Source organism: Haliotis rufescens, unplaced genomic scaffold, assembly GCF_023055435.1.
Source record: "Haliotis rufescens isolate VD_foot unplaced genomic scaffold, xgHalRufe1.0.p SCAF_13, whole genome shotgun sequence".
Taxonomy (NCBI): domain Eukaryota; kingdom Metazoa; phylum Mollusca; class Gastropoda; order Lepetellida; family Haliotidae; genus Haliotis; species Haliotis rufescens.
In genome coordinates this window covers 9,480,505-9,495,550 of record NW_025963813.1, presented here as the reverse complement: position 1 = coordinate 9,495,550, position 15,046 = coordinate 9,480,505, and positions in this window count along the sequence as shown.

Here is a 15,046-nt window from a genome sequence, read left to right as displayed (position 1 = left end):
GTCGTTGTTCGGTCTTGATGGGATATGCACAAGCTGTAACATGAACGATACTGGTGATGAATATCGTTATCTGTAACATGAACTATATTGTGATGAATATCGTCATCTGTAGCATGAATGATACCGGTGATGAATGTCGTTATTTGTAACATGAATGATACCGGTGATGAGTGTCATTATCTGTAACATGAACGATACAGGTTATGAATATCACTGTCTGTAACATGAATGATACTGGTTATGAATATCGGTGTCTGTAACATGAACGCTATTGGTGATGAATATCGCTATTTGTAACATGAACGATATTGGGGATGAATATCGCTATTTGTAACATGAACGATATTGGGGATGAATGTCGTTGTCTATAACATGAACGATCCTGGTGATGAATATCGTTATCTGTAACATGAACGATACTGGTGATGAATATCGTTATCTGTAACATGAACGATACCGGGGATGAATATCGTTATCTGTAACATGAACGATACCGGGGATGAATATCGTTATCTGTAACATGAACGAAACTGGTGATGAATATCGCTGTCTGTTATCGCCGATTTTTCTGACTCCACACCTCGTATCTATTGATAAGATCCAAATATATACAAGTTACACTCAAAGTTAATACGAATGAAGCCCGACAGGCCCAGTCGTTGTGCAGAGTTGCGTCCCTTGGGCACGCCAGAAACATATAATCGGTTCGAATCTCTGTTGGCACCGAATATGTTTCTAGGTTAGTCGGCACCAAACCGTGCGCGAGGGTTTCATCAAAGTAGTGAGCGTATTAGACTTGTATCACCTCGGGCTTTCCCCTTACATCAAGTTGACACGCCGTGATATAACTTGAATATTGTTCAAAGCGTCGTTAAACCCTGCTCACCCACTCACTAATAACAATGAATTATCAATCTTGCGCAAATTGTCAGAACTGCGCAAGCAGATCGTCTGTTTTAAACTAATCATTTTACAGTATTTTACAGTACTTTTGTGCACGTTTACAATTAATGATTTCAATCCCGCATCCAGTTCTTCCGGTGGCATGGTGTTTACATTGGCAGTACAAACGTAGCAGACGACATTTGCCCGGAAGTAAACAATGTCACGTGAACGGCAAGAGACACATGCTATAAACAGATTCGTCACCACTCGCCCCTTTCCGTTACCTGCAAGAAGTTTGTCCCGGAATATCACGAGTTGGAAGTAATAGCCGTTTGTGCGCTACGCAAAAAAACATTTTACCATCTCGTTTTTATTATTTACAGATCGCCGTCATACAGCTTGAATATTGCGCAGTGCGGCGCTAAACAAACAAACAAGTAAAAACATAGAGTGATGGTGACGTCACTTCAAAAACGAAACTTTGGCCCAGAGAATTTTTTATAACAAAATGAATATGTTTTACCCTGGATGATCGAAGATGAGTGAAGAGTCAATGCTGAGTGAGAGAGTGAGTGAGTGAGTGAGGATGGTTTTACGTCGCTTTTAGCAATATTCCGGCAATATCACCGCGGGGGACACCAGAAATGGGCTTCATACATTGTATCCATGTCGGGAATCGAACCCGGGTCTTCGGCGTGACGAGAGAACGCGTTAACCACTAGGCTACCCGACCGCCATGCAATGCGGAGAGGCAGGGAGATGATGCTGATGTCAGCTGACTCGGTGTCCCCCGGGCGCCGGTAACGGGAGTGAAATATGCACCGACTGACGTGTGTACATAGACGTGTGATGGATGGGTGGTGTAACACCATGCAACTCATCTCCACGCTTGTTGCGGTCCAGTGCCGTTTGATGTGTGGCTCCGTGGTGCTGCAGAGTTGTATAATTCATGTAACACACAATCCACGCCGTGGACAAGTGACGTGTTCTGTGAGATCTGTCAGCGGTGTTGGTATTTGTTTTGTTGACTTGTCAGACGCAAATTAACATGTATATGAGCGTCCTAAAACAGATGTATCCGTAGTTTCAAAGTAAACATTTATTGGAGAAAATCAGCTTTCAGATTCACAGGTGTTATTAAGATTTGATGCTGATACACCAATTTGCGGTGATATGCTTCTGCAACAACTGAACTTGCCTTGTCAGCAAAACAATTAAATCGAAGTTCTGAAAATCACGGATCAAATGTCAGACATTGTTCACATGTAGGGAATCGAACCCGGCCCTCGGCCTGACGAGCGGGCACTTTGACAAGTTTTAGGCCACCAGTCGAAATATTACCGACAAAATACGCTCGCTCATACAATGCGATCATTTGATTCTTATAATGCTTGCCCACTCTCACTTGTCATCCTTAAACGTCGGGTGCCCGGATGTAATTATCAGCAGATCCGGCGTAGACATCCGGGTCCTTGAGTGCCGTGAGACTAAAACCTCGGAGTCCTGTTAGAATATAAACTACCGGGGAAAAGAAAGCATACACCCATGTTAGATGGTGGTTAAAAACGAAACGAACAAGAAATGGTTACTCGATCGGGATGTATTTGACACGGGTATCATAGTTGTGTTTTGGACCTTAAGCTTGCAGTGTGTCGGCGACTGTTTCAGCCTTGTAACGTTTGTTAACGTTTGTAATGTGTTTTGGTCAACTCCCATTTTCAAGTGAAAACTTTTTGTTTCCTGGCAGTTACTATATATGCGTGTCATAAGCGTAGACTGAAGAGGGATAGAATATAGTTCCTATACTGCTGGTCAGGCTCGATAGATGTGTGTAGCAGTACCCGGTTAGATGTTCCTCGTTACATGAACCTCTAGTTATTTATTATTTGTTTACAAAGAGAGAGAGAAGGGGGGGGGGGGGGGGGGGGGGGGGGGAGATTAATGTTTATTATAGTGCCACATATTATATACACTTCATACTAAAACGGGGGCAGGGGTGGCCCAGTCGTCTAAGGCGCCGCGATTCGCTGTGCAGAGTTGCGTCCCTTCGGCACGCCAGAAACCTATGATTGTGGGTTCGAATCCCGGTTCGCCCCAATTATGTTTCTAGGTTTGTCAGCACCATACCCGTGCTCGTGGGTTTCACCGAAGTGGTGAACTTCTAAGACCTGCATCACTTCGGTCTTTCCTCCCACATTAAGCTGACACGCCGCGATATAACTGGAATACTGTTAAAAGCGGCGTTAAACCCAACTCACTCACTCACTCATACTAAAACACGTACTCAAACAATAAAATATAACATCCGAACAGAGGCACTAGACATGCAGCCGTGCATGCCAAGCTGGAATCGGTAGCTGCGGCGGTAAACAGCATTCACTCACTCCTTCAGTGACTCATCATAAAGGTTTCGTGCTATTTTGAATTAATATACATTTGCAGTGAGCGACCACAGTCCACTCTTAATAGTCATGCATATTCATAAGACAGGGGCGGTCGGGGCGGCCTAGTGGTTAAAACGTTCGCTCGTCACGCCGACGCCGAAGACCTGGGTTCGATTCCCGACATGGGTACAATATGCGAAGCCCATTTCTGGTGTCCCCCGCGGTGATATTGCTGGAATATTGTTAAAAGCGGCGTAAAACCATACTCACTCACTCGCACATAACGGACCGAAGTCCAAAACGAGACCTTACTGTCAACCTGTGAAACTGTGATATCATGGCCGCCGAATGATTTTGTTTTACATGTTTAATCAGCTGGACCCTGGACCTGTCGACGGATGACGAGCTTTAGCAACGTGCACGAGGGGTTGAGACTCATTCCCAATGTTGGAGTTGGGGTTAACGCCGATTTGAACAGTATTCCAGTTTTACCACGGCGTGTCAGCTTAATGTGAAAGCCTGAAGTGATGCAGGTCTCAGACGTTTACCACTTTGGTGAAACCCACGAGCACGAGCTGACAAACCTAGAAACATAATCGGGTCGAATCCTAGATTCGAACCAATGAATATAGTTTTGTTTGCCGAGGCCCATTATTTTTAAGGAATGGAGAGTTACGAGGATATTCCCCTACTTAAAACTCATCCCTACTTTTACAATTTGACAAAATATTCTGCAGTTGAAAATATTTGAAAAATTCAAATGCTGCTTCAAGATAATGTACAGTTGACACGCAACTCTCCATTCCTGAACTTTAGTTAAACAACATGTACGATGTCGAACGCTTGATTTTTGTTGTCTGATGGCTAGATCAGACGGTTATAAGGTCGAGTCGGATGTGTCGAACCCCGTATAAGTCGAATCACATCTCGGGCCCTCGGAGTTCGAGACAACGGAGTTGACTATAGTTTAATATCGGCCATTTTGAAATCCAAGATGACCGACGCAAAACACGAGACAAAGAATTGAATGAGGGCAGAAGATCAAACAAAATTCCCACAAACGTAAAACATCGTGACATTTCGTCCTATACTTATAAGCTTAGGTGTGGGAGTTCATTTTGACCGGTATTGTGTAGAGCACGACCGTCTGGTGCTGGTGATCCCACGCCATTGTTAAGCCAACAAACTTTGTTTTCACCGTTCATTCTTGCAATACACAGCCTATAGAAATACCACACTGTTTTATCCACAAAGGGCGATGTATCTGCTTGTCTCTTGTGTATGACGAATGACTATATCAAGTCGTCACTCCATGACGAGGGTCGTTGTAGTGTACAACTAAACACACCGACTTCAGAAACACATGCACGGGAGAGATTACTTCATAGCATAATGAGGCACTGTTAAGATGTGTTGAGGGAGTAATGACGAGGGAGTGTGGGAGTGCGGTGAGGCTAAGCAACGTCGGTCTCGGGGAGTAGTTGGATGGGTTACCGCGTTCGTCAGTCCGACTCCTGAGAGTTTCTAGGTCTGTCCCATGCTGAAGCGCATGTGAGGCATGTCGTGTCTCCTGAGGCAAACGGCTTTGTTGGAAAAGTGCCTCTCCTCACCCGATAGCGTAAACATTCTTGACCCTCAGATCCCGTGAAGATTCCGGGTCTTCAGCAACCCATGCTTGTCGTGTGTGGCGACTAACGGGATCGGATGGTCAGGCTCGGTGACTTGGTTGATGCATGTCATCGTATCCCAATTGTGTAGTTCGATGCGCATGATGTCAATCACTGGATTGTCTGGTCCAGACTCGATTATTTACAGACCGACGTCACATAGCTGGACTATTGCTGAGTGCGGCGTTAAACAACAACAACAACAACAACAACAAATAATGATAATAATCTTGCACCTCAGAGGCATCTATCCAGGGAGCTGAATATGAAAATCGAGTGCACACTGATCAATAATTACCATGTTAACACGATCAACATGTTTAGGATTGCGCACATATCACAAGCGCAACCATGCTTGTCGTAAGTCGTAAGAGGCGACTATAACGGTATTGGGTGCCCAGACTTGGTTGATACATATCATCGTTGATCGATGCTCATGGTGTTTATCACTGGCTTGTCTGGTCCAGATTATTTACAGACCGCCGTCATCTAGCTGGAAACTCTCGATTATCCGGTGTACTATAATTCCCTTCTACGACAAGCGTGTGCATCCAGTATGTCTGTCATTGTGTGTAAACTAAATTACATTTTAAATAAAGTTTCAAAGGTTTTCACTGGTTTTAGACTAACTAGACATTCTTAATAACAATGCTAAGTCTTCAGGGTGGATCTTAAATCAAACCTGGACATATATGAAAGGAATCGACTGCTACAATTGATATGACAAAGTCCTTTTATACGCCCAAATTAAAAACGTAAAAAAATTTAGTCTCCTTTGCGCACTTAAAAAGAAATAGAAACGGGCAGAGATTAAAAACTCCTCTCCCAGCACATGAAAGGGGCGGTGTGGTAGCCTAGTGGTTAAAGTGTTCGCTCGTCACGCCGAAGACCCGCGTTCGAATCCGGATATTGGTATAATGTGTGAAGCCCATTTCTGGTGTCCCCTGCCGTGGTATTGCGGGAATATTGCTAAAAGCAGCGTAAGGCTATACTCACTCACTCCAGCAAAGAAAATATTTTTTTAATGACCTCCAGGTGCACGAAATCACACTCCACATCAACCCCCTGTTCAATGCAAATGGACTCTTCAATTCACGTGGAGCCCTGTTCAAAGCAAATGGATTCTTCCGTTCACGTGGAACACATGCTGTCAAAACGCGTTCACCTCGAGTTTGTTGAGCAGGTTGCTCGGGTTACCAATGTTTACTAACCTTGTTGTTGACATACTTGTCATACATTTGAACCACCCGATCCACATTAATCGGCTCTTCCTACGGGTATGGGGCATATTGGGGCTTAATCTGTTCCGGGCGTATGAAGACCTGCTTTACATTGCTGTTGGACATGCGCCGCATTGACCTTTAATACCTTTTATTTTGTTCAATTTTTCAACGTATATTGGTCCAAAATGTTAAGACCAATCTCATTAAAATCAGATCTTAGTTCTCGCTATCGCTAAATATAGATCCCTTGTTTAGCGGCAGCGAAAACTTAGATATGATTTTAATGAGGTTGTGTTAAGCCAGTCCCAACGTTGCACATATACTGCAATTTATGAAACGTCATTTAAATACTTTTATTTTATCTCATGATAAAACTCAAAGAAGACATAAAAATAACTGATATATGACACTGGCTATAAACGAAACATGGAGTGTCCCTTTAAGGACTGTAACTGTATCTAATTGTCGCAGAAATAACGACATTCACTGGTGATTCAAACATTAAAAATATGGCATGAATGTACCTAAATCTGGAAATACTATTAAAGTCAAGGGCGACGTTGGAATGTAAACATATTTGATATACAACTGGTACAAGCGGTCTTGCGGACGCTGCACGCTCATACAACTGTGCATTTAACGTGTTATAAGGGAAACAGTTCGTGCATTGTTGGGCAGGGCATGTAGGACGTCAGTAGGTGGGTACAGTGTAATGCTCATGTTTCACTGGCGGAAATGATGAGTGAGTGAATATTTTTACGCAGCTTTTAGCAATATTCCAGCAATATCACGACGGGGGACACCAGAAATGGGCTTCACACATTGTACCCATGTCGGGAATCGAACCCGGGTCTTCGGCATGACGAGCGAACGCTTTAACCACGAGGCTACCCGACCGCCCCGCGGAAATATTTCTGGGGCAGAATGTTTTGCGCAGACTGATGAGGGGTGACGACTAATGTATATTTATATATATACCTGTAAGAACAAGGGAACTAACAAGGGAAGACAACAGATAATTGGCACTGATAGGAGATTAGCAATTGACAATGGAAGCCAACACTTGACAGTTGATAGCGCTGATAGATTATTATGGTGGACAACTACTTTGTTTGTTTGTTTGTTCTTTAACGCCGCACTCAGCAATATTCCAGCTTTATGACGGCGGTCTGTAAATAATCGAGTCTGGATCAGACAATCCAGTGATTGACATCATGAGCATCGCTCCACGCAATTTGGATACGATGACAGGCATCAACCAAGTCAGCGAGCCTGATCACCCGATCCCTTTTGTCGCCTTTTACGGCAAGCATGGGTCGGTGAAGACCTATTCTACCCCGGATCTTCAAGGGTATGATGGATAAATGGATGCCAGGACTTAAATATCACTGATTGGTAATGGGGCAATAGACAATGGGCAAACAGGAGGCCGTTGTATTCCTCATAATAAAGAAGCTGACATCCATAAATTCTCCTCCGTATGTGTATCACTTCTAAATGCCTTTCGGGGCGGTCGGGTAGACAAGTGGTTAAAGCGTTCGCTCGTCACGCCGAAGACCCGGGTTCGATTCCCGACATGGGTACAATGTGTGAAGCCCATTTCTGGTGTCCCCCGCCGTGATATTGCTGGATTATTGCTAAAAGCGGCTTAAAACCATACCCACTCACTCACTCACTCTAAATGCCTTTCAGACTTAACAGATATCTTCATTTAAATAATAAAGAGGCCAAAGTGAGATGGGAGATTCAGAACCTGATGAAAATCTAGACTTGCTTCATTTTGGCTTTTGCATTACAGAAATGGCTGGGCGGAAGGAGAAATAATATGGTTTAGGGACTGTGAGACAGGCGAGAGGGTAACTTTATACCTTTTTTCTGACATTAAATCGAAAAAGTTTTTTTTCAGTTCTTGTAGTGACCATCTTCCCGAGGCAAGCGTGTCCACTCGCCTATATCAAAGTCCAGTTTGGCTGGTTGCACCCCCACCACCCCACCCCCCCACCCCTCCTCCCTCCCCCTCCCCCCTGGTGACGACAATACTAGATGGGTAGTGGTGACGACAACATTAGATGGGTAGTGGTGACGACAACATTAGATGGATAGTGGTGACGACGACACTAGATGGGTAGAGGTGACGACAACACCAGATGGGTAGAGGTGACGACAACACTAGATGGTAGTGGTGACGACAACACTAGATGGGTAGTGGTGACGACAACACTAGATGGGTAGTGGTAACTACAACACAAAATGTCTCCACTATATAAAACAATGATGACGGATGACACAATGGACGGATGACACAAACACTAATATACGATGAGGGAAATGAATACATTTTGAATAGAAATAGATTTGTATACGTTGTGCAAGAGTAACATTTACTTTTTTTATTTTGGCCTTGAGAAAGCTATTACGCACAATAAAAAAAACAACTTATGTCCATATATGGGCCAAGACTGCCCCATCCCCCTCGCGTCTCCCCCACACACGTCGGGAGTAGCAGGTGATTGATTGCCTGCACGGTAATAGGGAGTGTATCTGAAAAGTCCTTCCCAAAGTGTTTGTCTTATTTGACTTTAACCAAGGGCAAATATATATTTAGTTCTTCTTGTCAATCATAAAAATCTCATTAAGACTGTGCGCACCTCAGCCCTTTCCTTTTCTCAAGATGGAGAGGAGTATTTTCATTATTATTTGAACCGCAAATAAAATTAAAAATTATAACACCGCACATTGTTTCCGTGTGCGCCTTTTCCTTTTCCTTTTCTCAAGATTGGGAAGAGCATTTACTATTATAGGCCACGCCCCATGCCGTCGTGGAAGGAAGATGGTATGCATAGTGTTGTCTTCATGCATAGTGTTGTCTTCGTGTATCGTGTGGTCTTCATGCATAGTGTTGTCTTCATACATAGTGTTGTATTCATACATAGTGTTGTCTTCATGCATAATGCTGTCGTCGTGCATAGTGTTGTCTTCATACATAGTGTTGTCGTCGTGCATAGTGTTGTCTTCATGCATAGTGTTGTCTTCGTGTATCGTGTGATCTTCATGCCTAGTGTGTTCTTCATGCCTAGTGTTGTCTTCATACATAGTGTTGTCTTCATACATAGTGTTGTCTTCATGCCTAGTGTTGTCTTCATACATAGTGTTGTCTTCATACATAGTGTTGTCTTCATACATAGTGTTGTCTTCATACATAGTGTTGTCTTCATACATAGTGTTGTCTTCATACATAGTGTTGTCTTCATACATAGTGTTGTCTTCATACATAGTGTTGTCTTCATACATAGTGTTGTCTTCATACATAGTGTTGTCTCCATGCATAGTGTTGTCTTCATACATAGTGTTGTCTTCATACATAGTGTTATCTTCATACATAGTGTTGTCTTCATACATAGTGTTGTCTTCATACATAGTGTTATCTTCATACATAGTGTTATCTTCATACATAGTGTTGTCTTCATACATAGTGTTATCTTCATACATAGTGTTATCTTCATACATAGTGTTGTCTTCATACATAGTGTTGTCTTCATGCATAGTGTTGTCTTCATACATAGTGTTGTCTTCATACATAGTGTTATCTTCATACATAGTGTTGTCTTCATACATAGTGTTATCTTCATACATAGTGTTGTCTTCATACATAGTGTTGTCTTCATGCATAGTGTTGTCTTCATACATAGTGTTGTCTTCATACATAGTGTTATCTTCATACATAGTGTTGTCTTCATACATAGTGTTGTCTTCATACATAGTGTTGTCTTCATACATAGTGTTGTCTTCATACATAGTGTTATCTTCATACATAGTGTTGTCTTCATACATAGTGTTGTCTTCATACATAGTGTTATCTTCATACATAGTGTTGTCTTCATACATAGTCTTGTCTTCGTGTATAGTGTTGTCTTCATACATAGTGTTATCTTCATACATAGTGTTGTCTTCATACATAGTGTTGTCTTCATACATAGTGTTGTCTTCATACATAGTGTTGTCTTCATGCCTAGTGTTGTCTTCATGCATAGTGTTGTCTTCGTGTATAGTGTTGTCTTCATACATAGTGTTGTCTTCATGCATAGTGTTGTCTTCGTGTATAGTGTTGTCTTCATACATAGTGTTGTCTTCATGCATAGTGTTGTCTTCATACATAGTGTTGTCTTCATACATAGTGTTGTCTTCATACATAGTGTTGTCTTCATACATAGTGTTGTCTTCATACATAGTGTTGTCTTCATACATAGCGCTGTCTTCCTACATAGTGTTGTCTTCATGCATAGTGTTGACATCATACATAGTGTTGTCTTCATACATAGTGTTATCTTCATACATAGTGTTGTCTTCATACATGGTGTTGTCTTCGTGTATAGTGTCGTCTTCATGCCTAGTGTTGTCTTCATGCATAGTGTTGTCTTCGTGTATAGTGTTGTCTTCATACATAGTGTTGTCTTCATACATAGTGTTGTCTTCATACATAGTGTTATCTTCATACATAGTGTTGTCTTCATACATAGTGTTGTCTTCATACAAAGTGTTGTCTTCATACATAGTGTTGTCTTCATACATAGTGTTGTCTTCATACATAGTGTTGTCTTCATACATAGTGTTGTCTTCGTGTATAGTGTTATCTTCATACATAGTGTTGTCTTCGTGTATAGTGTTGTCTTCATACATAGTGTTGTCTTCATACATAGTGTTGTCTTCATACATAGTGTTGTCTTCATACAAAGTGTTGTCTTCATACATAGTGTTATCTTCATACATAGTGTTGTCTTCATACATAGTGTTGTCTTCATACATAGTGTTGTCTTCATACAAAGTGTTGTCTTCATACATAGTGTTGTCTTCATACATAGTGTTGTCTTCATACATAGTGTTGTCTTCATACAAAGTGTTATCTTCATACATAGTGTTGTCTTCATACATAGTGTTATCTTCATACAAAGTGTTATCTTCATACATAGTGTTGTCTTCATACATAGTGTTGTCTTCATACATAGTGTTATCTTCATACATAGTGTTATCTTCATACATAGTGTTATCTTCATACAAAGTGTTGTCTTCATACATAGTGTTATCTTCATACAAAGTGTTATCTTCATACATAGTGTTGTCTTCATACAAAGTGTTGTCTTCATACATAGTGTTGTCTTCATACATAGTGTTGTCTTCATACATAGTGTTGTCTTCATACATAGTGTTATCTTCATACATAGTGTTGTCTTCATACATAGTGTTGTCTTCATGCATAGTGTTGTCTTCATACATAGTGTTGTCTTCATACATAGTGTTGTCTTCATACATAGTGTTGTCTTCATACATAGTGTTGTCTTCATACATAGTGTTGTCTTCATACATAGTGTTGTCTTCATGCATAGTGTTGTCTTCATACATAGTGTTGTCTTCATGCATAGTGTTGTCTTCATACATAGTGTTGTCTTCATACATAGTGTTGTCTTCATACATAGTGTTGTCTTCATACATAGTGTAATCTTCATACATAGTGTTATCTTCATACATAGTGTTATCTTCATACATAGTGTTATCTTCATACAAAGTGTTGTCTTCATGCATAGTGTTGTCTTCATGCATAGTGTTGTCTTCATGCATAGTGTTGTCTTCATACATAGTGTTATCTTCATACAAGGTGTTGTCTTCATACATAGTGTTGTCTTCATACATAGTGTTGTCTTCATACAAAGTGTTGTCTTCATACATAGTGTTATCTTCATACATAGTGTTGTCTTCATACATAGTGTTGTCTTCATACATAGTGTTGTCTTCATACATAGTGTTGTCTTCATACATAGTGTTGTCTTCATACAAAGTGTTGTCTTCATACATAGTGTTATCTTCATACATAGTGTTGTCTTCATACATAGTGTTGTCTTCATACATAGTGTTGTCTTCATACATAGTGTTGTCTTCATACATAGTGTTGTCTTCGTGTATAGTGTTATCTTCATAAATAGTGTTATCTTCATACATAGTGTTGTCTTCATACATAGTGTTGTCTTCGTGTATAGTGTTGTCTTCATACATAGTGTTGTCTTCATACATAGTGTTGTCTTCATACAAAGTGTTATCTTCATACATAGTGTTATCTTCATACATAGTGTTATCTTCATGCATAGTGTTGTCTTCATACATAGTGTTGTCTTCATACATAGTGTTGTCTTCATGCATAGTGTTGTCTTCATACATAGTGTTGTCTTCATGCATAGTGTTGTCTTCATACATAGTGTTGTCTTCGTGTATAGTGTTGTCTTCATACATAGTGTTGTCTTCATACATAGTGTTGTCTTCATGCATAGTGTTGTCTTCGTGTATAGTGTTGTCTTCATGCATAGTGTTGTCTTCATACATAGTGTTGTCTTCATACATAGAGTTGTCTTCGTGCATAGTGTTGTCTTCGTGTATAGTGTTGTCTTCATGCATAGTGTTGTCTTCATACATAGTGTTGTCTTCATGCATAGTGTTGTCTTCGTGTATAGTGTTGTCTTCATGCATAGTGTTGTCTTCGTGTATAGTGTTGTCTTCATGCATAGTGTTGTCTTCATACATAGTGTTGTCTTCATACATAGTGTTGTCTTCATACATAGTGTTGTCTTCGTGTATAGTGTTGTCTTCATACATAGTGTTGTCTTCATACATAGTGTTGTCTTCATACATAGTGTTGTCTTCATACATAGTGTTGTCTTCGTGTATAGTGTTGTCTTCGTGTATAGTGTTGTCTGCATACATAGTGTCATCTTCATACATTGTGTCATCTTCATACACAGTGTCATCCTCATACATTGTGTCATCTTCATACATTGTGTCATCTTCATACACAGTGTCATATTTATACATTGAGTCACCTTCATACATAGAGGTTATCACGCGAGTGTGTTTGAGGATGGTAAATATCCTGCATTAGGAATAAACATTGTATTTAGCGAGCCTTGGCGAGCTAAATACATAGTGTTTATTCCTAATACAGTTACATTTAGACTTTCCTGTATGTACTGTTTGATAACGTTTTTATATACACCCCACTTGTTGTGTGACGTCACACAAACTGAACCGGAGAGGCTCGCATCATTGTGGTAAAGGAATTATATAACCAGCCTTAGTGTCGTGTCACTGGTTTTCCAAATGGCCCAAATTATGATCTCACTCATGTTATAATAACCATGTCAGGGCAGTGAAGTATAACGGGGCTTAAGTGAGTTCTTGAGTCATATTAATAGGCTGTAACAGTGGCCTAAATACTTTCTGCACACGTCATCTTGATTGTGCGCATCGCGCGCAAAGAAAATAATGACAATTCAGTGACCATGTTATAGTTCCCTGTGTTTACTTCTCCTACACAATGGTTTTATCCTGGCCGTTTGTGGAGTATCGAATGATACCATTACGCTGAAACCACAAATCGTCCATGGGCACAACGTAGGTACTGCATGTATACCAAGTAATAATGACTGCAATATGTACCCCACTCTATCCTGCTTCTCCGGAAACGTACTGCCCTCGGTTATGTAATTGTTAACCCTTGAACCCAACAGCCATGGTTACCAAGGAAACCCTTCAACCCAACAGCCATGGTTACCAAGGAAACCCTTCAACCCAACAGCAATGCTTACCAAGGTAACCCTTCAACCCAACAGCAATGCTTACCAAGGAAACCCTTTAACCCAACAGCTATGGTTACTAAGGTGACCCTTCAACCCAACAGCAATAGTTAGCAAGGAAACCCTTTAACCCAACAGCTATGGTTACCAAGGAAACCCTTTAACCCAACAGTTATATTTACCAAGGTAACCCTACAACCCCACAGCCATGGTTACCAAGGTAACCCTTCAATCCAACAGCCATGATTACCAAGGAAATCCTCCTGGTTACTAAGGATGTCAACCCTACCGCCTATGAATTCTTCACAGGTAATCTTCACACCGTCTGCCCAAGTTAACTTAAAAACTAAAATCCCCCAAACTTGGTACATTGAGTAAATCGTTGAACCAAACATCCTGCGTTACCCAGGTAACCCTTGACCCGGACCGCCCAAGTGAATTCAGAAACATTTCAACCAGACAACCTTTATCATGTTAACCTCTCAACCCAATGTCCGAAGTTGTCTGGTCAGTCCTTGACCCGAACCACCCAAGTGAACTTTGAATAAACGCGACAAAAAACAAATATTTCAACTGCCACAAGAAATGTCCACTAAAAGCAGTGTCCATTGGGTTAAAGGGCTAGATCTTAAATTATATGACCCGTGAAGATCCGGGGTAGAATAGGTCTTCAGCAACCCATGCTTGTCGTAAAAGGCGACTATGCTTGTCGTACAAGGCGACTAACGGGATCGGGTGGTCAGGTTCGCTGACTTGGTTGAAGCATGTCATCGATCCCAATTGCGTGGATCGATGCTCATGATAGTAATCACTGGATTGTCTGGTCCAGACTCGATTATTTACAGACCGCCGTCATATAGCTGGATTATTGCAGAGTGCGGCGTTAAACAACAAACCAACCAACCAACCAACTTAAATTATATCACGGCTTGACTATTGCAACAGTCTCATGAGTAACATCACAAATGATCAACTCCACAGGCTCATGCGTGAACAAAATACAGCAGCACGTATCGTCACGAAGGCATCAAAATGGACTCCAGTAACACCTGCTCTGATGTCGCTGCACTGGTTACCACTTAAAGCCAGAATTGATTTCAAAATTCTAACCCTGGCCTACAAATGCTACATGGAAACAGCCCCATTATATCTCACCGAACTACTGCCTAAATACAAGCCTTCCAGATCTCTCCGTTCTCAGAAAAACCCTTGGTCAGCGATCTTTCCAGTTCTGCGCTTCCTCGCTATTGAACAAACTACCATCTGATCTT